We start from the raw sequence: 24,608 nt of genomic DNA, 5'->3' as shown, positions 1-24,608 counted from the left end.
TTGGTCAGATAATTTGAATAGCAAATATTATTCATAGTAGTATATTCAGACCGTGCTACAGAATGTCTTTCGTAGTCAATGGAAGATCATGTCTTTTTATATTTCTTATATTGTTTATTTTTCACACTTTTAGCCTTTGCCAAAGCTGTAGAGTTCCATCGTGGCCCAGAAAGCTTCTTAATTACATGTTTCGGTACGCTAATATCAATAAAATCGTATAGCTTTTTGTAAAAAATATCGATAGCACCATTTAAATCGTAAATGCTAGACAAAAGGATATCCCAGTCTGTGTTATGCATAAGTTCACGTAACTGCTCAAAGTTTGTTTTCGAAAAACATAAGGATTTCTCATTTTGAGTCACGGGTATGATTTAGTTTCCAGTAGGAAACGAAACATTAATTTTAATAGTTGGATGGTGCTGGTCCTCGGGAAATGTTAACGGATCAATTCGTTGAATGTAACATTCATCCACTTGATTTACAAATATGAGGTCCAATAACTTATTATAGGTGTTACGGATACAATTTATTTGAAAAATACCAAGATCAAAAAGTGTATCGAAGAATAATTCATAAAATTTGTGTATATTTCAGGCAACAGGTATTTATCCCCAGGTAAAAAATTCCACAACATGTTTGGAATATTAAAATCGCCAAGTATACAAATTAGATCCTCTGGCTTAGTTTTTTGGAAAACTGCTTTTAATGCATGGCTATGCTTTTCATAAATTATTTGCGATGATGATGGAGGAATATAAGAGCATGTTATGAACATTTTTTTCAAATTGTTTTTGACTTCTTTGTTTACATTCATAGCCGACTTTCGACGCTTCGGAGATGATTGTGGTGAATTCATATTCTCTGACAGCTTATAATTTTCAAATAATTTACCGTAATCATTTATTCGATTAGAGAGTTTAGCTGAATCTTCTAGAATGGAAAAATTGGTAAAAGCTCACTCCAATTTTTCTGCATTCCGCACAGCACCAGTGAAGTCCCTTGTTGTTCGAAATTGCATCCGCAACAAGCCCCGAAATGTCCCTACATTTAAGATGGCAATTTTCGTGACATAACCAGCATGTTATCATTCTTTCGTCTTTTATTTTTATTTTACAATTTTTCTATGACGTAAAGAAAAAAGTTATAAAATTTGAAACAACGTAAAATTTATTTGCGATGGAAACGGTGTAACAGGGCTTTAAACAGGTTGATACAGCGAAAACAGGGTGTTGTAGTAAAACAGGGTGATGTAGTGAAACAGGGTGATGTAAACAGGTTAGTCAATCCAGGAAACACACCGCGTCGATAGCAGGAAAGATAACAAGTTCAAGCCAGTGAACAAGTACGATCAACGAAAAACAGAATGCGAGATGATGTACGTACTTATGTATGGACAGGTAGGTTCAACAGCAACTAAAGAAAACGAGTGCACTTCTATTTATGTTAGTTACGAACGAACGCATAAAAGCAAATGGTAAAATTTATCAATATTGGTTTTTGTATCAATGGCTCAGATTATATGATGATTTTGCTGCGACGACGCGAAAAAATGTAAATTTATTAGAGCGAATCACATATATATATACATATACATATATATATATATATATATATATATATATATATATATATATATATATATATATATATATATATATATATATATATATATATATATATATATATATATATATATATACTAGCTGAACCCGGTGCGCTTCGCTACCCCTTTTGATTTTATATGCATTCAAAATTATATTTACGAATATATGTTGGATAAAGAAAAACAAATTTAAAAGTTAAAAAAAAAATATTGCACTATTTTAATGCATTAATAAACAAAATCATTACAAAAGCAGTAACATGACATGAATACACGAAGGGTTTGTCCCTTGGATTTATTTATTTCATAGCAAATACCAAGCGTGAAGGAAACTGCAATTTTTTTAAGTAGAGTGGCATTTCTATTGCAATTAGTGAATTCGAGATAGCAACATACTTCGCAGTATTTCAAATAAATTGTTGTGTTGTTTTTTAGTGTTAGCCTAAGGCGTTGTGGGTCAATGGTTCTTATTAAAATCATGTCCCAATCTGATCCGATTTAAATATAATTTTGAAAAAATTACTTTTACACCAAACTCCGCCACACCTTTCATATTTCATTGAAATTGGTGCGTCAAATATGTGAAATCGGCCGAGAATATATATATGGGAGCTATATCCAAATCTTAACTTATTTCCAATTAATTTATCACATTTATTATTATAACCAAATTCCGCCACACATTCTGAATTTCATTGGAATCGGTCATATATATCGTGTTTGGTGCATAATATGTATGAAATCGGCCGAAATATATATGTTAGCTATATCCAAACCTCAACTGATTTCAATATAATTTGGCAATTTTTGCTGGCACCAGATTTTGTCCCTCTCGCTTTGGGTGCATCAAATATGTGAAATCGGCTGAGTATATATATGGGAGCTATAATCACATCTGAGCGTATTTGAATATAATTTGTCAAATTTATTTTTGTACCAAATTTAGCCACTCATGCCGAATTTCGTTGGAATCAGAAATACGTATCGTGTTTTGTGCATCAAATATGTGAAATCGGCGGAAAATATATATGGGAGCTATATCTAAATCTGAACCGATTTTAATATAATTTGACTAATTTATTTTCTAATCACAATCCCGTTACATATTCCAAATTTCTTTGGAATCGAACATACATATCGTGTATGGTGCATAAAATACATGAAATCGGTCGAAAATATATATGAGAGCTATATCCAAATCTGAACCGATGTTAATATAATTTGACAAATGTATATTTGTTTTAATTTCCGCTACACATTCCAAATTTCATTGAAATTAGAGATACATAGCGTGTTTGGTGCATCAAATACATGAAATCGGTCGAAAATATATATGGGAGCTATATCCAAATCTGAACCGATTTCAATTTAATTTGACAAATTCCTTTTGGCTCCCAATTCCGTTACTTATTTTAAATTTCATTACAATTGGAAATACATGTCGTGTTTGGTCCACCAAATACATGAAATCGGCCGAAAATGTATATGGGAGCTATATCCAAGTCGAATTTCGTTGGAATCAGAAATACGTATCGTGTTTTGTGCATCAAATATGTGAAATCGGCGGAAAATATATATGGGAGCTATATCTAAATCTGAACCGATTTTAATATAATTTGACTAATTTATTTTCTAATCACAATCCCGTTACATATTCCAAATTTCTTTGGAATCGAACATACATATCGTGTATGGTGCATAAAATACATGAAATCGGTCGAAAATATATATGAGAGCTATATCCAAATCTGAACCGATGTTAATATAATTTGACAAATGTATATTTGTTTTAATTTCCGCTACACATTCCAAATTTCATTGAAATTAGAGATACATAGCGTGTTTGGTGCATCAAATACATGAAATCGGTCGAAAATATATATGGGAGCTATATCCAAATCTGAACCGATTTCAATTTAATTTGACAAATTCCTTTTGGCTCCCAATTCCGTTACTTATTTTAAATTTCATTACAATTGGAAATACATGTCGTGTTTGGTCCACCAAATACATGAAATCGGCCAAAAATGTATATGGGAGCTATATCCAAGTCTGAACCGATTTCAATATAATTTGACAAATTTATTTTCGGATTAAATCCCGTCACACATTCCAAACTTCATTTGAATCGAACATTCATATTGTGTTTGAGGCATCAAATGAACGAAATCGGTCGAAAATATATATGGGAGCTATATCCAAATCTGAACCGATTACAATAAATGTTGGCAAACTTATTTTTGTTCCAAATTCCGTTACGTATTCCAAATTTGGAGACTGTATCTTCAACCAATCAATAGATATGTGCATATAAAATCTAAATTTTTGGGAGGTACCTCCGATTCTGATGCTATATCTCCAGTTCCAAGTGGAATTTTCCTGTTTTATATATATATATATATATATATATATATATATATATATATATATATATATATATATATATATATATATATATATATATATATATATATATATATATTTTTTTTTTTTTTATCAATTTCATCAATTCAATCGTTTTTTGTGGACAAAATAAAATAAAGTTATGTTAGTTACTACGTTTTAACTCAAGGACGGTTTGACGGATTTGAAAACTCATACAATTTCGGAATGGTGTCCTGGCAAAACATGGCGAAAAAATATGCCAATAAAAATATGAATGAAGAAATCATTTTGGCGTGAATTTTTTTTCATTTCGACATACTAAATTGAAGTGTACATGTTTTATTGTTTTGAATTCTGAATGAATATTATCAAACATGGAATGAGTGGCAATATGATATTAAATAGCGATTTTTAAAGCGAATTAGACATTTGTTTATAAGCTTTCAAGAAAAGGGTACAACCCGATTTCAAGTATATTTTACATATTTTGTACTATACCATATTTTTTATACTAATTTCGGCAAATGTTTGGCCTTATGTGGCATCTTGGTTTCTAAGGGGGTAGAAAACCTCTTCGCATGAAATTTTAAATTTTCCGAATAGGTTCCGTCTTGGTCTTGACCAATCCATCAATTGATTTGGCTAAAACATTATATTTAGGCTACCTTGGGTAGAGAACCATCTTACAGATAATTGTCCACATAGGCATTTCTTTAAGTATAGTCTTACTTTTCACTTTCCAAACTAATGTGTGGTCAGAACAGAAAATTTTGTATACTATTGAATGTGTAACCCCCGAAAGAATGATTGGTTGGGAACGTAGATTTGGGATGTACGTCTATATGAAATAAACTCCGAAATGTCAAACAGAAAATCATTCAGTCGGAATTGTATTGGAAATTAGAAAGTATCGTCATTGAATTATACTATGATGAAAAATATGGACATTATGGGGTCTCCAACGCACAAACTAAATGAGAAAAAAATAATTCCCATATTATGGCAATGGGTGTAAGAGTAATTATCTTTATTGTTGTTGCAAAATGGTCAGGCTTAATCCCTTTATTGTTGTTTTTATAAAACAACGTTTGTTTATCAGTGGAGAACGATGGTAATGTTTACCAGGGGTATGGCAGGGAATACCTAGGTTTCGGTACATAAATCTCGCAATAGGAATTCCGTTGAACGTTACAAGGAATTGTAAAATTAAGTGGAACCCATAAACTGTTAGAACAGTTAGTTTCAAGTAGAACAACATGGTTTGATAAAGGCATGTTTACTTTGATTAATCTAACAGATATGTCAGTATATAGATGGTTTCCTTGAAACATCAAACAGACGTAATTTACACTGATTTAATAAACCATTTGATACGGTCGTACACAACTTATTATTGCATAAACTGGATGTGATGGGATTTCCTATCATTTCGAACGCACTTACCAGGTATCTTTTAATCACATCATCTCAAAATTATTCATGTACATTCTGGTGTTTCTCAAAATAGTAATTTAGGTCAATGACTTTTTGCTCTATGCGTGAAAAATATTTCATCTGTAATTCGCTTTTCTAAAATGTTAATGTTCCTTTGACAATGTAAATTTTTATTTGCAATATTGAGCTACACGACTAAACTCTATGTTTATAAATTGATATTCACCATCTTCTGAATTAGTGTGGTATTAATGGAATGTCGCTTAATCTTAAAAAGTGTTAAAAAACTATCCCCTGAAAATTCTATAAATTTTTCGAAATTGTTATTTTACACAAATGATGTTAAGTTACTTATTACTCATAATTCGGAGAAGCGAGCTTATTTACTTCAGAAAGATAAGATATCCATTTAAATGGTGTAGGTTATATTGTATGGATTTAAATTAAAACAAATGTAAAAATTTGTGCTTCTCTAGATCTTATTTGATATTGCTATATAAAATTTTCAACCTGTATAAGTTATATAATTTATCCATCAACTTCCCGAGCTCGGTCAATCAAGGATGCTAATTGACATCACTGATTGACATCCTGTACACCCTCCCTCTGGGGAGAAAGTGGAGCGCGAATAGCCTATGAGCGGCGGTTGTTGATGTTTTGCTAGCCTTTATACATACCTTATTACTCTCCCCTTGGACATTAGCGTTAATGTATTAGAAACTGACAAGTAGATCCTCTGCGATCAAAAGAATATCTAACTTCCCTTTTCTTTTATTCTCGGTAGATTACGCATCAAGGCCTCTATCTTCACCACCACCAATCAAGGTAATTTACTTTTATAAGAAAAAAGAAATTCACCAAATTCCTCAACAAACGCTTTATTTGAAATCACCACTTATACCCGTTGTTTTTATTTATTTTCTTTTACCCCACAACGCCTCATCTATACACACCCTACGAATTATTCAATGGGCGAAACTCTTAGTAAGATGTGTGTTGATTTTAATTATGTTTGCTGTTAATTTAAGTTAATTTCGATATGAGTTTAGAAGTTCTTAAACCTAGAATAATTTTATTTTTAAACGATTAAGATATGTATGTTGTACTATTTTACCAACTAGCTGATGAAGTAGATTTTTTAGCTTATTTTCAATTTCTGTTGTAAAAAGTGCGGTGTTTTTTTATTTCTTCGAGTTCCCAGACATTGACTCGTTTTGGAATTGGAAAACATAACCGTTGATTGACTTTCTGTCGTCACAAGTTCAATCAGAATTAATAAATCTATCTATTTGGATCGAAATATTTTTGCTGACTACCAATGTATAGTTGCATGTGAAAATTAAGCAACGATAATTCTATTGACTTTCTTCTTCGTTTGGAGGACATATATATTGGAGTGCAGATTGCGTTACTTTGACCCTTTTGAACTTCTGCATATCATCTATATATAGTTTAGATACGAACCATAGCTTCCCATTTTCTCGACTTCTTGTAACTTTAACCGCCTAATTATTATGCGTGGAACCAATGTTGTTCATCTTGAAGCATTTTGAGAGATTTTCCTTTATATACATTTAACATTATTGATTTTTTCGAAAAAAAAAAAAACAAACAATTCTTTTCAGTTCTTCGTCCTATTTTCTATTCGAAACCCTACCTTCCACTACATACATTTAATGGACGTATTTAATAGACATAGACGTAGCGTAACGCAAAAGATCAAGAAATCATGCAAATCAGTGTGCTTTTCGAATTTTGCCTCGTAATTTTCTTCCGGAATAATTTTCTTTGTAGAGAATGTGGCTTTTCCCCCGCTGAATATTTAAATAATGAAATTTTAAGCTGCATAGCCGATAATGATTATATTTCAAATGTGTCCACTCCAGAATTCAATATAATCACAAAATTGGGGTCTTATGAATAATATTAAATATTAGATAATTTATGATCGAATAATAAGGTATATTTTGTTGTTAGAAAGTATCGTCATTGAATTATACTATCATGAAAAATATGGACATTATGGGGTCTCCAACGCACAAATTAAATGAGAAAAAAAATAATTCCCATATTATGGCAATGGGTGTAAGAGTAATTATCTTTATTGTTGTTGCAAAATGGTCAGGCTTAATCTCTTTATTGTTGTTTTTATAAAACAACGTTTGTTTATTAGTGGAGAACGATGGTAATGTTTACCAGGGGTATGGCAGGGAATACCTAGGTTTCGGTACATAAATCTCGCAATAGGAATGCCGTTCAACGTTACAAGGAATTGTAAAATTTAGTGGAACCCATAAACTGTTAGAACAGTTAGTTTCAAGTAGAACAACATGGTTTGATAAAGGCATGTTTACTTTGATTAATCTAACAGATATGTCAGTATATAGATGGTTTCCTCGAAACATCAAACAGACGTAATTTACACTGATTTAATAAACCATTTGATACGGTCGTACACAAATTATTATTGCATAAACTGGATGTGATAGGATTTCCTATCATTTATATTTCCTATCATTTCGAACGCACTTACCAGGTATCTTTTAATCACATCATCTCAAAATTATTCATGTACATTCTGGTGTTTCTCAAAATAGTAATTTAGGTCAATGACTTTTTGCTCTATGCGTGAAAAATATATCATCTTTAATTCGCTTTTCTAAAATGTTAATGTTCGCAGACAATGTAAATTTTTATTTGCAATATTGAGCTACACGACTAAACTCTAAGTTTATAAATTGATATTCACCATCTTCTGAATTAGTGTGGTATTAATGGAATGTCGCTTAATCTTAAAAAGTGTTAAAAAACTATCCCCTGAAAATTCTATAAATTTTTCGAAATTGTGATTTTATACAAATGATGTTAAGTTACTTATTACTCATAATTCGGAGAAGCAAGCTTATTTACTTCAGAAAGATAAGATATCCATTTAAATGGTGTAGGTTATATTGTATGGATTTAAATTAAAACATATGTAAAAATTTGTGCTTCTCTAGATCTTATTTGATATTGCTATATATAATTTTCAACCTGTATAAGTTATATAATTTATCCATCAACTTCCCGAGCTCGGTCAATCAAGGATGCTAATTGACATCACTGATTGACATCCTGTACACCATTCCTCTGGGGAGAAAGTGGAGCGCGGATAGCCTATGAGCGGCGGTTGTTGATGTTTTGCTAGCCTTTATACATACCTTATTACTCTCCCCTTGGACATTAACGTTAATGTATTAGAAACTGACAAGTAGATCCTCTGCGATCAAAAGAATATCTAACTTCCCTTGTCTTTTATTCTCGGTAGATTACGCATCAAGGCCTCTGTCTTCACCACCACCAATCAAGGTAATTTACTTTTATAAGAAAAAAGAAATTCACCAAATTCCTCAACAAACGCTTTATTTGAAATCACCACTTATACCCGTTGTTTTTATTTATTTTCTTTAACCCCACAACGCCTCATCTATACACACCCTACGAATTATTCAATGGGCGAAACTCTTAGTAAGATGTGTGTTGATTTTAATTATGTTTGCTGTTAATTTAAGTTAATTTCGATATGAGTTTAGAAGTTCTTAAACCTAGAATAATTTTATTTTTAAACGATTAAGATATGTATGTTGTACTATTTTACCAACTAGCTGAAGAAGTAGATTTTTTAGCTTATTTTCAATTTCTGTTGTAAAAAGTGCGGTGTTTTTTTATTTCTTCGAGTTCCCAGACATTGACTCGTTTTGGAATTGGAAAACATAACCGTTGATTGACTTTCTGTCGTCACAAGTTCAATCAGAATTAATAAATCTATCTATTTGGGTCGAAATATTTTTGCTGACTACCAATGTATAGTTGCATGTGAAAATTAAGCAACGATAATTCTATTGACTTTCTTCTTCGTTTGGAGGACATATATATTGGAGTGCAGATTGCGTTACTTTGACCCTTTTGAACTTCTGCATATCATCTATATATGGTTTAGATACGAACCATAGCTTCCCATTTTCTCGACTTCTTGTAACTTTAACCGCCTAATTATTATGCGTGGAACCAATGTTGTTCATCTTGAAGCATTTTGAGAGATTTTCCTTTATATACATTTAACATTATTGATTATTCGGAAAAAAACAAACAATTCTTTTCAGTTCTTCGTCCTATTTTCTATTCGAAACCCTACCTTCCACTATATACATTTAATGGACGTATTTAATAGACATAGACGTAGCGTAACTCAAAAGCTCAAGAAATTATGCAAATCAGTGTGCTTTTCGAATTTTGGCTCGTAATTTTCTTCCGGAATAATTTTCTTCGTAGAGAATGTGGCTTTTCCCCCGCTGAATATTTAAATAATGAAATTTTAAGCTGCATAGCCGATAATGATTATATTGCAACTGTGTTAACTCCAGAGTTCAAAATAATCACAAAATTGGGGTCTTATGAATAATATTAAATATTAGATAATTTATGGTCGAATAATGTTGTAACTATTTATATAGAGATGGCAACCATATCATTATTATACTTTCATATGTCATTGTTATTATTCTTTCATGTCATCTGCATAACATACATACACTCATACATTGTAATTTCATCATTCTCTTTTTACCATCTTCATGTGTACAGATTGACACCATTTTGTATTAGTATGTCTTAAGCTTTTGTTAAATAAAGTAATTCTTAAAATAAGCAAGCGTGCCGCATTTTTAACTCAACCATCGTTCCCACGAATACAACAATTTGGCGACGAGAGTAAAACAAGATTGATCAAATTAAAATTAGCCAAGTGCAAGGTTAATATTTCAACAAAGTATAAGACGATGGATTCCACACAATTCCAAGCCTTTTTGAAAACGCAGGAAGCGTTGGTTGCGCAACTGGCGAGATTAACAACAGGTGGTAGTGCGCCACAGGGAAATCAGGGCAGTAGCAGCAACAACAGCATCAACACAGCGTTAGTACCCAATTTTGATATGTTTGACACAACGAAGGAAACATACCAAAATTACATCGAAAGGTTTTCGAATTACATAACCATGAAAGGTCTGCATGAAAATAAGGCGTACTGTGCAATGTTACTCCTTAATTCAATCGGGTCGAAATATTTTAACATGGTTACTGCGTTGGCGGCACCAAAGCATACATCACAGCTGAAGTACGACGAGCTGCTAAAGATTTTGGGAGATCATTTGGCTCCCAAAAGAAGTGTATTGGTTGCTCAACACAAATTCTTATCGATTTACCAGAGAGAAGAACAGTCTGTAGCCGAATTTGTGGCATCTCTTCGTGCAGAGATTGATGCATGCGAATTTGTCTCCCCGTGCGAATGTGGAATTTCCATTGCTGATGTTTTTCTAAGGGCACAGTTTATCCGAGGTATACACGACAACGGTATTCGGGAACAACTTCTCCAAACAAGTTCTGCGGAATTCGAAGAAATTGTTTTAAAAGCATTGGCATTGGAGGCAGCTAAGGTGGATGCTAGGGAATTGTCACAAGTCAACAGTTCTGTTGACATAAACAAAATTTTCAGCAAAAACAAGCCCCACAAAGCGAAATTCAAAAGGCCTGAAACTGTACGATCAGGTAAAATCAATTATGCGCAATTAGGAATTGCCGGGTTATGTTTACATTGTGGTAAAAATAATCATTATGCGAGAGAATGTCGATCTAGTAAAAATCTTAAATGTAACTTATGCAGTAAACGTGGTCATGTGGCTAAAGTATGCATAGCTAATCTTTGGGCGGATGGTCCTCATGCCGGACAAAATAAAAAGTTTTCGAACACCACAAATCAAGTTCAAAGTGTAGATCCCGGGTACGGAATTTTTAAAATTGTGGATGTGTACCAGAATGAATATACAGATGCACAACGATACTATGCTGATATTTCTATAGAAGGCAAGGTGGTAAGATTCGAAGTCGATTCAGGATCTGGATATTCATTTTTACCCAGAAGCCAATTCGCAAAATTAAATATGGATGACAAAATAACTCCAACAAAAATAGTTTTCCGATCCTATACGCAGAATAAATTCATTCCGGATGGAAAAGTTCGGGTCAATATTAAATTCAAAAACAGTACAATAAATGATGATATTTATATCGTTCCAGATGAGTGTTCTGCTTTAATTGGACGGACGTGGATACGCCGTCTAGGCATCAATTTGAATGAACTAGATGAGTGTGATTCAAATCCTGAAATGATTAATGTCGTGGGAAGCACAAACGATGTGCAAGAATTTGTGACCGAATTTGCTAGTGTTTTTCAACAAAACATTGGGTGCATTCCCAATTATAAAGTCACTCTAAAATTGCGGGATAATGCTACTCCAGTGTACACAAAAGAGCGTCAAATTCCATATGCATTGACAGAGCGTGTCAATAAAGAGCTTGACGAACTGGAGAAAGCTTCTATAATTACAAAAATTTCAAACAGCGATTGGGGATCGCCATTAGTCGTAATTCCTAAGGCGGATGGTGGGGTACGTTTATGCGTCGACTAGAAGGTGGGCGTAAATCAACGCCTAGTAGATGCACATTATCCAATTCGGAAAATCGATGAAATTTTCAACAGTCTAAGAGACTCTAAATTCTTTTGTCGTCTAGATTTATACAAGGCATATCTACATGTACCCGTCGATGATATGTCCAGCGAGATACAAACTATATCAACTCATAGAGGCACATATAAAATGAATCGCCTTTCCTTCGGGATTAAAACCGCACCCGCGGAGTTCAATAGAATAATAGATCAAATATTAAGGGAACCTCCTAAAACAGAATCGTACTTTGACGATATCGTTGTTCATGGTGCTACATTGGAAGAGTGCAAGTCCAATTTGAGAGCATGCTTGACACAATTGAGTAAATACGATCTGCATTTAAACATGGCAAAATGTAAATTCTTCGAAGAACAAATCGAGTTTTTGGGACACACCATACGTCACAATAAGGTGCAAAAGTCCTTATCAAAAGTACAGGCTATTTTGGAAATGCCTAAACCTGAGTGCGTAGAAGACGTTCGCCGGTTCCTCGGAATGGTGACGTATTACTCAAGATTCATACCAAACTCAGCTACGATTACAACTCCATTACGACACCTATTGCGGAAGAATGCTGTCTTTAAATGGTCATCCAAATGCAATAAATCTTTTGAAACATTAAAACCAGAAATCGCTAGTGATCGTGTACTAACACCTTTCAACCCCGATTTACCATTGCAGCTTGCATGTGACGCTAGTCCCACAGGGATAGCAGGAGTGTTGTCGCACATCATAAACGATGAAGAAAGACCCATAGCGTTCGCTTCGAGGTCGCTAACGTCGGCGGAGAAAAATTACTCTCAGTTAGATAGAGAAGCGTTAGCTATTGTTTACGCTGTACAACACTTCCATGAATACGTCTACGGCAGACTATTCAAATTGATCACGGATAACCAGCCATTGTCAAGAATATTCCACCAACATTCGAAATTGCCTCAAATGACATCTTCGCGACTTCAGCGGTACGCAACATTTTTAACAGGTTATAACTATGAAGTCGTCACTAAGAGGAGCGAGGAAAACGTAAATGCGGATTGCCTATCTAGGGCACCATTGGAAATAGGTACTCAAACTTTAAATTTTCTTGATAATGAAGTGCATTCTATATGCGTATCAACTATTCAACAAATCAATTCTATAAAATTAAACTTCAACGCTCTTCGTGAAGCAACAAAAAGAGATGAAAAACTCTCGAAAATCATCAACACATTGCAAAAATCGGATATTGTTGACTCCGAATTCACAATTGATTGCAACATTTTATTTAGAGGAGCGAGGGTAGTCGTTCCAGCCACACATCAACAATCTGTTTTGGAAGAACTCCATTACACACATATTGGCATCACAAAGATGAAACAATTGGCAAGACGATATGTGTATTGGACATCAATCGATAGAGATATCGAAAACTTTGTACGGGAATGTTCTGCTTGTGCAGAAGTGAGCCCTCCAAAAGTGGTCCTACACCCCTGGGAAGAACCTGAAACCAATTGGCAGCGTATTCACATTGATTACGCAGGACCGTATCAAGGGTATTTCTTTTTGGTAGTAGTAGATGCCAAATCAAAATGGGCTGAGGTCGGAGTATCTTCTTCTGCACCAACTTCATCATCAACAATTCAAATATTGGAAAATATGTTTTCAAGGAATGGTTTTCCAGATGTAGTCGTTTCTGACAACGCTACAATTTTCAAAAGTGAAGAATTCACAAAATTTTGTAGGCATCGCGGAATTTTCCAAAAATTTATTGCGCCAGGCCATCCTGCGACAAATGGCCTAGCCGAGAGAAACATCCAGACATTAAAACAACGTTTAACATCAATGTCAAATGACCCCGCGACAATGTCGACGAAAATTCGAGAAATTTTATTTAGATATCGGGCCACGCCTCTCCGAAATGGAAAAACCCCTTCAGAAATGTATTTAGGAAGCCAAATAAAGATTCAATTAGATGCACTAAAACCACTGAAATTAACATCAACCAAATCTACAATAACATCGGCAAGAAAATTAGGTGAGGGAGACCGAGTGCAAGCGCGATACTACACAGCCAACAAATCGATTTTGAAATTCGGTGTGGTAGCTAAGAAGCTAGGTAATCTTCATTATATAATCAAGCTTGACAATGGATTTGTCTTCAAACGCCACATAAACCAGCTCCGTTTATCTAATACGCCAATTCCAAAGACTGCGGAAAATTCACCTTCCGATTCGCCTTCAAACAACACTCAACAAATGGGTATACCATTTTTCCAGCAACCAGTAATAAGCTCATACGTACCACCAGATGGAAGCGAAGTTCCTCCAGATTTGGAATGCACAGATCCTACAACATCATCTTCAGCATCGCCCTCAAGGAACGGACAACATACCGAAGAGCTGTCAAACTCCAATGAAGAGTCTGAAGTTGCAGACACCCCAAGTCGTCGAACATCTGCAAGGCAACGTAGACCCCCCCAGTATTTTGGCGATTATATTCGACATTAAAATATGTTCCGTTTAAGTGAGGGAGAACTGTTGTAACTATTTATATAGAGATGGCAACCATATCATTATTACACTTTCATATGTCATTGTTATTATTCTTTCATGTCATCTGCATAACATACATACACTCATACATTGTAATTTCATCATTCTCTTTTTACCATCTTCATGTGTACAGATTGACACCATTTTGTATTAGTATGTCTTAAGCTTTTGTTAAATAAAGTAATTCTTAAAATAAGCAAGCGTGCCGCATTTTTAACTCAACCATCGTTCCCACGAATACAACAAATAATAAGGTATATTTTGTTTCGTACAGGAAGGTAAATTTTTAGTAAGTGCATTTATTTCATTGAAAACTACTCCAAATAAATATATTGCAATTATAAAAATAAGAGGCAATTGCAATAGATCCTGTTTTTATGATAAAAGGATACATTGGAAAATTTAGTTGATGTCGAAAACTACTAAAACAACATTGCAAAAACCATAATAAAAAACGTATGAATTATATTTGGGATTAGTTGACACAAGCCCAATCAAAGAGTGGTGTACTATTTTAAGTGTAGATGACTTACTCGACAGTGCATATTGTTTTAAAAAAACCATTAAAAACCTCTCGTCCCGTACTTCAAATGATTTGTTCATATTACCATTTGCCCCCAAAATAAGCACTTGACTGGATCTACTTGAACGCCCAAAGTGAAATCGATCCACTTAGAAAAACGAACGTAGCCCTCTTAGTTTTACTTTCCAACTGATGTGATATCTTGTTAGAGAGTATAGATAATGTATTACTCTGTTTATTGACAGCCTTATCTTTTCCTTAGTTGTCCCACAGAAGACTTCAACACAATATGAAATGTGTGACATTACGAGAGAGTGTACCAATTGTGATTTCACTCAAAATCTGAGGAGTCGTTATGTCTTCCATGTCTTTGGATTGTTACTTACATAATAATGAAATGATTATGAAACATTACAAATTAACGAAGGGAATGAAATAGGCGTAAGTTAAATGACAGTTGAATCAAAAACGAGGTTAATAAAGAACAACGATTTCTATGTAAAACCTACGTTTGCGGTTTACAATAAATATATTGTTAATGTTAATATATTGATAAATGAATGTATAATTGTGTATTTGAAAATGGTGGTTTGCAACGTTGTTGTATGCTCCGAGTACAATAATGAATGACAACACCCATTTTTGCGATTTACTTAAAATCCTTATGTTTGACGAAACAATGAAGTTTCCCTCCCTAAGTATATTTTTAGGATCAGAGGAACTGGCCACGTCTACTTCTTTTAATCTATATGTATATGAATGGTGTAGAAAAGTATAATAACACATCAATTGAGAACGGCTGGGCCAGCAACACCATACTATGGGTCCGAGCCAGCTAGTCTATATATATAAAAATCAAGAGCTGTTCGTTGGCAATTGAATCAATTGAGAACGGCTGAACCGATTTGCATAATTTTTTGTACAAACGTTTGTCATACCCCGAGTTAGGTTTTTAAAGAAAAAATATACAACCACATTTTTACACATTATTATTACACGACATACTGTCTGTCCTAAGTATTTATTTGATCTATATATAAACCAATTGTTGTTCGTTGGTAATTGAATCAGTTGAGACCGGCTGGAACTATTTGGATATTTTTTAAATGTTCGTCCTACCCCGATTTAGGTTTATATGCAAAGAAAAAGTCACCACGCCCAATTTGGCGCCCATTTGTTTCGATTTATCTAAAATCCTAATATTTGCCAAAATCACGAAGATATCTGTTCCGCAGTTAGTATACGACGTAATCTTGACTCTCTCCCTCCAACCCTAGGTATCTGTTTGGGGTCAGAGGAACTGGCCACACCTACTTCTTTAAAATTATATGTTAAAATTTTGAAAAAGTATAGTAACACATGGTACAATGAAGAGAAGGTAGGTCAACTTTGAAAAAATTGCAAGTATAGAGATCTACCTGTTTGGCTTGTAATGTCAGAATTAGTATCAAAATAATAAAAAAATCAAACAACTCGTTGCATTTATTTTGAATAAATAATTGAAAACCGCGAAAACTGAATGAAAGGTCAACACTTCTTTTCAAAACCAGGTTCTATATATCTCTAAAGGATTATTTCGCTACGAAAACTCTAGCTTTTGTCGATGTATACGGTGAAATAAACATTTTGAAAACATCCGAATTTGAATATTTTCTAAACTATTTTTTTTGTTATTGAATAGAAAACACATACATAAACAAATAAAGATGACATATTAAGCCAAGAAAATAAAAAAATTGAAATCATATGGTATCATAGCCCTACCTTGATATCATTGTACCATGTAGTAACATATCAGTTGAGAACGGCTGGGCCGATTTGACTCAAATTTTCTTTTGGTTTGGTATTTGTAATTACAGTGGAAACGTTGTCATGAATGAAAATGTTGAGAGAATCGCGGAACTGAAAAAATTGACTGTTCCATTATGATATGGAATTTTGTGTAGAATTGTTTTAGAATGTCTTTTGGAATTGAAAATTCTTATTGAAAAAATCCGAAAAAAATCGATAAAGTTTGCATATATTCTATACATGCTGTTATATGGTTGCCACACCCAAACATTAAATATGGAAATAATCCATCCAATGAGAACTCAAAATGCAAAATTCATTGGTACTCCAATTAGTGAAATACCGAATATGAAGAGGCACTGTAATATGCGGTCTATACAAAATAGTGGAATGAATTGAAAATATAGTAAGCAAAGGAATTATATACTCGGAAAATTCTTCCGAACCCTTAAAATAGGTACATTATACGGCACTATGCGCTATCGTCAGTAATTACACTGCGCCGCAGATAATCTAGGGGTTAGGAGATTTTTCGGTTGGTAAAATTAAATCCCAAAAGAGGGGTTCCCTGGTCTAACTTTTTTAGAGTCCATTTTATATAGCTTACCCATACACAAAGGACTGCAAATATCTTACCCTATACTCCGCAAAAGTTACGATAAAGTTTTTAATTTGATACAGTCCTAGGGGTTACATGAGAAATCATTTGTACATGGGCATATTATAAACAGTTAATGTATACTTTTTAGTATATATTATTAAATTAAATTAAAACCTCTTACTGAAAAATAGGATCAGGTTTTTTGAAAGACGTATTTATTTCTATTTAATCGAGTCATCATTTATACTAAAAATTGTGCCACTTATGTGAGCCGGATTTGTGAATTATTATGCTTTAAAAACTATGCATTAAAGACTGAAACTACGGGCCGGCAGCGCGGACTGGGCCAGCTAGTACTTTATAAAACAAAAAAAAAACCATTACGACTAACAAATACCAATTTTTAGACAAATCCGTGAAAAACCAAAAACCATCAAAATACCGAATCTCGGAAGGTACCGTTATATGGGGACTATACCAAAACGAGGACTCATACATGCAATGTTTCGCCACCGAAGCTGGGACCCGTTATGACCTACAAATACCAATTTTCAGACAAATCCGTGAAAAAAGCGGCATAAATCATCAAAATACCGAATATCGGGAGGTACCGTTATATGGGGACTATACCAAAACGTGGACCGATATATCTCATTTTCAATACCAACCATCCTAGACACAATACAAATTGTTCTGCTACATTTTGGCGCTCTACGTCAAATAATGTGGGCTGTATTGTGATTTCCACAGACAGACAGACAGACGGAAATCGTTAAATCGACTTAGAATCTTATGCTGATTATGAATATATATACTTTATGGGGTCTACGACGAATATTTAAGGATGTTACAAACGGAATGACAAAGTTAATATACCAAGGTGGAGGGTATAAAAATAAAATATAAAAAAATACTGAAAAAAGAAAGGAAACAAATATAAAACATAATTATAGCATATCTATTTCACATATACTTCTGATAAAACACCGAATTTGTTTTGGAAAAATTCATTAAATCTTTGAAAAAACGCTTAGTCGTACTCTCCTAGACTACATGTCAGATGAAAGAGGCTGCTGAGTTATTACAGAATCATTTTTTTGTGAGAGCATTCATAATCACTTTTTCTTAGGCCCGGAGCTTTTTGATATTCTAGATATCGGGCGATAGTAATTCGTAATATATATAAAATTTTATAAATAGCCCACCAGCTTGAGGAACATCAAGACTTTCAACAGGCGATTTAAAAACCAGCTGAATATCATCAGATTAAGAGTGTGGTGAGCACCGAATAACCGGTCATTTAGAAAAATTGTAAACTTTACTCCCAGAATGGAAATTTGGGGAACTAAACTTTTAAAAGGCAATATATCGGACCATTTTCTGCCCATATAGAGCCTAAATAACTATGACTTCGGCCGTTTAAATATGACATAACAACTTACAATCATTGGGACTTAATCTAGAAATTCATTTAGAAAAATTGTAAACTTTACTCCCAGAATGGAAATTTGGGGAACTAAACTTTTAAAAGGCAATATATCGGACCATTTTCTGCCCATAAAGAGCCTAAAGAACTATGACTTCGGCCGTTTAAATATGACATAACAACTTACAATCATTGGGACTTAATCCATACACATTTTTTGTAATCTTTTATTTTTTGAGAAATTTTCTTGTAATCTTTTCTATCAAAAGCTTTTCTTGCGATGCTGGCATAAAACTAAGAAGTAGTCATTAAAAGAAGAAGACTGGCGAAATCGTTTATTATGGCCATATGGAAAAGATTATTGCTTTTCTTCTTCAACTTTCTTTACCTTGCGCTCGGATGAAAACACTTTTACGCAGATACGCTCTATATTTCAAATATATATGTTTTCGCATATCGGATTTAAATTGATTTTAGAGTAGCGGCTAGAGTCAAAATAAATAAAATCTTTTCTTTACTTAAAATTTTACATATCTATTTAAGATCACATAGTTGGCTTTGGTATTGAAAAATGTGGTAAAAGTTAGATGATTTGAGTAACCAACAAAAATTAATTCTTTGCCTTTTGGGTCTTTGCTCTTTTTGGATTTATCTTTGGAAATTGTACGATGGTTTTGCATTCAAAACCTTCAAATTTTTCACATGAGGCTTTTCAACAAACCACCATTCGACCTTTCTCTTCGATCGTTCCCATTGCCACTCTCTCCCACCACAACCGTCCTCCGTTTTATGTAGGGATCGCGTTTTAACTTTGATCCGTTCAATGGAGGTAAATTAGTCGGCATTGAAATACCAGCTACAGAAAATATTTCATCAATCGGTTGATGAAATACGTTTTATATACGTTTTATATCAAACTACTACACTACACATTTTAATCGTACCAATATCTATGTAAAAGTTTAATACGTACAATCTTAACTTTCTGATTCCAGTCAATTATGGATGTTGTCTGACACCACGGGCATCACCTCGGCCGTAGAGTAGAAATGCCAACGGACGGTGTTTGTTGAATTCGCTCTCATTGCTTTACCCTTTATCTCATTGTAAGAAATCGACACTGCGATCCTCTGTGATTGCTGGAACCTCTGCGTTCATTTGTCGATCAGTATTCGAAGTGTAACCTATACCTATCGTTTCGCATTGATACCAAAAAGGTCTCAGACACCGCCCGAAATTGTAAAGGTAATTTTGTTTGTTGTACCAAAAAGAGAAATGGATCAAAAAAGAATGAAAACAATTTAGAATTTAATATCAATTAATTTTGCTCTAATACAATCAGAAAAGATAGCATAATTAGGTTTCCTTACCACCAAATTTTCATGTAAAAAGGAAAAGTAAAAGATAACAACATTATTTCTATCGGTATGTCGTATTCAATTTCCAACTCCCCCACGTCTAAACGCTCACAGCAACCTTAATACCATTATATTGGGACTAAATCAATCATAATTTTTTGGTGAAAAAGTATTTTGACCATAAATGGGTATAAAAATGTTGTTCAAAACTATATAATACCGGTGTCGTAAAATAACGGTACCGTAAATGGAAGCTAAATGAATGTCTTTAAACTTTAAAGAAGTTTCGAGACCATTTTGCATATAATATACATAGCTTACATTAACTTTACTTCAGCGTTAAATAAATGTAAGCGTTACGAAATAAAAGTTTCCGTTCAAAAGTCAGGAGATCAGTAAGTTTTAAGCGATGTCATAGGTGGCGATATTCCAAGGCGATTCTCTGAGAAAAAAAGAGGTGTTGTGTTTGAATAGATTCAATTTTATTTGAATAACATATTCCAATGTAGGCCGTACCTGACTAGATTAACGTTTTATAGACATAAACTACGATTTCGCTTGTTAATTTAAGACACAATGTGCAAATCGAATGCCGCTAAAATCAACAATAGAATTAATATTATATAATTAGTAAGATCTCATAAAGTCGCGGAAAAACAATGGATTGTAGACAGAGATAGTTTTTTCAACACTTTTTAAAATTAAGCGACATCCCGTTAATACCACACTAATTCAAAAGATGGGGAATGTCGAATTGTTAACATAGAGTTTAGTCGTGTAGCTCAATATTGCAAATAAAAATTTAGATTGTCTGCGAACATTAAAATTGTAGAAAAGCGAATTACAGATGAAATATTTTTCACGCATAGGGCAAAAAGTCTATGACCTAAATTACTATTTTGAGAAACGCCAGAATGTACATGAATAATTTTGAGATGATGTGATTAAAAGATACCTGGTAAGTGCGTTCGAAATGAATCAGTGTAAATTACGTCTGTTTGATGTTTCAACCATCAACCATCTATATACATGACATATCTGTTCTATTAGATTCATCAAAGTAAACATGCCTTTATCAAACCATGTTGATATGGAGAAGTTATGGGTAAGACGAAATGAGTTGTTCTACTTGAAACAAACTGTTGTAACAGTTAAAGGTTTCCATTTAATTTTACAATTCCCTATAACTTTCAAGCGCATTGCTATTGCGAGATTTGTGTAAAGGTATTAATTAAATATATTAGAAATATTCATTTCGTAATTTCAATCTATATATATTTTATATATATATATATATATATATACCAAATACCAATTTTTAGACAACCAATTTTTAGACAAATCCGTGAAAAATGTGGCAAAAACCATCAAAATACCGAATCTCGGAAGGTACCGTTATATGGGGACTATACCAAAACGAGGACTCATACATGCAATGTTTCGCCACCGAAGCTGGGACCCGTTATGACCTACAAATACCAATTTTCAGACAAATCCGTGAAAAAAGCGGCATAAATCATCAAAATACCGAATATCGGGAGGTACCGTTATATGGGGACTATACCAAAACGTGGACCGATATATCTCATTTTCAATACCAACCATCCTAGACACAATACAAATTGTTCTGCTACATTTTGGCGCTCTACGTCAAATAATGTGGGCTGTATTGTGATTTCCACAGACAGACAGACAGACGGAAATCGTTAAATCGACTTAGAATCTTATGCTGATTATGAATATATATACTTTATGGGGTCTACGACGAATATTTAAGGATGTTACAAACGGAATGACAAAGTTAATATACCAAGGTGGAGGGTATAAAAATAAAATATAAAAAAATACTGAAAAAAGAAAGGAAACAAATATAAAACATAATAATAGCATATCTATTTCACATATACTTCTGATAAAACACCGAATTTGTTTTGGAAAAATTCATTAAATCTTTGAAAAAACGCTTAGTCGTACTCTCCTAGACTACATGTCAGATGAAAGAGGCTGCTGAGTTATTACAGAATCATTTTTTTGTGAGAGCATTCATAATCACTTTTTCTTAGGCCCGGAGCTTTTTGATATTCTAGATATCGGGCGATAGTAATTCGTAATATATATAAAATTTTATAAATAGCCCACCAGCTTGAGGAACATCAAGACTTTCAACAGGCGATTTAAAAACCAGCTGAATATCATCAGATTAAGAGTGTGGTGAGCACCGAATAACCGGTCATTTAGAAAAATTGTAAACTTTACTCCCAGAATGGAAATTTGGGGAACTAAACTTTTAAAAGGCAATATATCGGACCATTTTCTGCCCATAAAGAGCCTAAATAACTATGACTTCGGCCGTTTAAATATGACATAACAACTTACAATCATTGGGACTTAATCTAGAAATTCATTTAGAAAAATTGTAAACTTTACTCCCAGAATGGAAATTTGGGGAACTAAACTTTTAAAAGGCAATATATCGGACCATTTTCTGCCCATAAAGAGCCTAAAGAACTATGACTTCGGCCGTTTAAATATGACATAACAACTTACAATCATTGGGACTTAATCCATACACATTTTTTGTAATCTTTTATTTTTTGAGAAATTTTCTTGTAATCTTTTCTATCAAAAGCTTTTCTTGCGATGCTGGCATAAAACTAAGAAGTAGTCATTAAAAGAAGAAGACTGGCGAAATCGTTTATTATGGCCATATGGAAAAGATTATTGCTTTTCTTCTTCAACTTTCTTTACCTTGCGCTCGGATGAAAACACTTTTACGCAGATACGCTCTATATTTCAAATATATATGTTTTCGCATATCGGATTTAAATTGATTTTAGAGTAGCGGCTAGAGTCAAAATAAATAAAATCTTTTCTTTACTTAAAATTTTACATATCTATTTAAGATCACATAGTTGGCTTTGGTATTGAAAAATGTGGTAAAAGTTAGATGATTTGAGTAACCAACAAAAATTAATTCTTTGCCTTTTGGGTCTTTGCTCTTTTTGGATTTATCTTTGGAAATTGTACGATGGTTTTGCATTCAAAACCTTCAAATTTTTCACATGAGGCTTTTCAACAAACCACCATTCGACCTTTCTCTTCGATCGTTCCCATTGCCACTCTCTCCCACCACAACCGACCTCCGTTTTATGTAGGGATCGCGTTTTAACTTTGATCCGTTCAATGGAGGTAAATTAGTCGGCATTGAAATACCAGCTACAGAAAATATTTCATCAATCGGTTGATGAAATACGTTTTATATACGTTTTATATCAAACTACTACACTACACATTTTAATCGTACCAATATCTATGTAAAAGTTTAATACGTACAATCTTAACTTTCTGATTCCAGTCAATTATGGATGTTGTCTGACACCACGGGCATCACCTCGGCCGTAGAGTAGAAATGCCAACGGACGGTGTTTGTTGAATTCGCTCTCATTGCTTTACCCTTTATCTCATTGTAAGAAATCGACACTGCGATCCTCTGTGATTGCTGGAACCTCTGCGTTCATTTGTCGATCAGTATTCGAAGTGTAACCTATCGTTTCGCATTGATACCAAAAAGGTCTCAGACACCGCCCGAAATTGTAAAGGTAATTTTGTTTGTTGTACCAAAAAGAGAAATGGATCAAAAAAGAATGAAAACAATTTAGAATTTAATATCAATTAATTTTGCTCTAATACAATCAGAAAAGATAGCATAATTAGGTTCCCTTACCACCAAATTTTCATGTAAAAAGGAAAAGTAAAAGATAACAACATTATTTCTATCGGTATGTCGTATTCAATTTCCAACTCCCCCACGTCTAAACGCTCACAGCAACCTTAATACCATTATATTGGGACTAAATCAATCATAATTTTTTGGTGAAAAAGTATTTTGACCATAAATGGGTATAAAAATGTTGTTCAAAACTATATAATACCGGTGTCGTAAAATAACGGTACCGTAAATGGAAGCTAAATGAATGTCTTTAAACTTTAAAGAAGTTTCGAGACCATTTTGCATATAATATACATAGCTTACATTAACTTTACTTCAGCGTTAAATAAATGTAAGCGATACGAAATAAAAGTTTCCGTTCAAAAGTCAGGAGATCAGTAAGTTTTAAGCGATGTCATAGGTGGCGATATTCCAAGGCGATTCTCTGAGAAAAAAAGAGGTGTTGTGTTTGAATAGATTCAATTTTATTTGAATAACATATTCCAATGTAGGCCGTACCTGACTAGATTAACGTTTTATAGACATAAACTACGATTTCGCTTGTTAATTTAAGACACAATGTGCAAATCGAATGCCGCTAAAATCAACAATAGAATTAATATTATATAATTAGTAAGATCTCATAAAGTCGCGGAAAAACAATGGATTGTAGACAGAGATAGTTTTTTCAACACTTTTTAAAA

At 33.5% G+C, this 24,608-nt stretch overlaps 1 protein-coding gene across 2 annotated transcripts in view; it reads right to left on the bottom strand.

Moving 5' to 3' along the window:
- LOC101895394 (serine/threonine-protein kinase haspin homolog) overlaps positions 1 to 24,608 on the bottom strand; it is a 147,791-nt gene that overhangs the window by 87,184 nt on the left and 35,999 nt on the right. Inside the window, exon 1 of one of the 2 annotated variants that reach the window (XM_059128046.1) lies at positions 19,811 to 19,954. The exons of the other annotated variant lie outside the window; for it this stretch is intronic. The gene's annotated coding sequence lies outside the window, so the exon portion shown is untranslated. Of the gene's footprint in view, positions 1 to 19,810; positions 19,955 to 24,608 lie in introns of those variants that run through there. 2 annotated transcript variants of the gene reach the window in all.

Source organism: Musca domestica, unplaced genomic scaffold, assembly GCF_030504385.1.
Source record: "Musca domestica strain aabys unplaced genomic scaffold, Musca_domestica.polishedcontigs.V.1.1 5, whole genome shotgun sequence".
Taxonomy (NCBI): Eukaryota; Metazoa; Arthropoda; class Insecta; order Diptera; family Muscidae; genus Musca; species Musca domestica.
The sequence above is the reverse complement of the archived record's forward strand: the minus strand, read 5'-3'. Positions and strand labels throughout refer to the sequence as shown.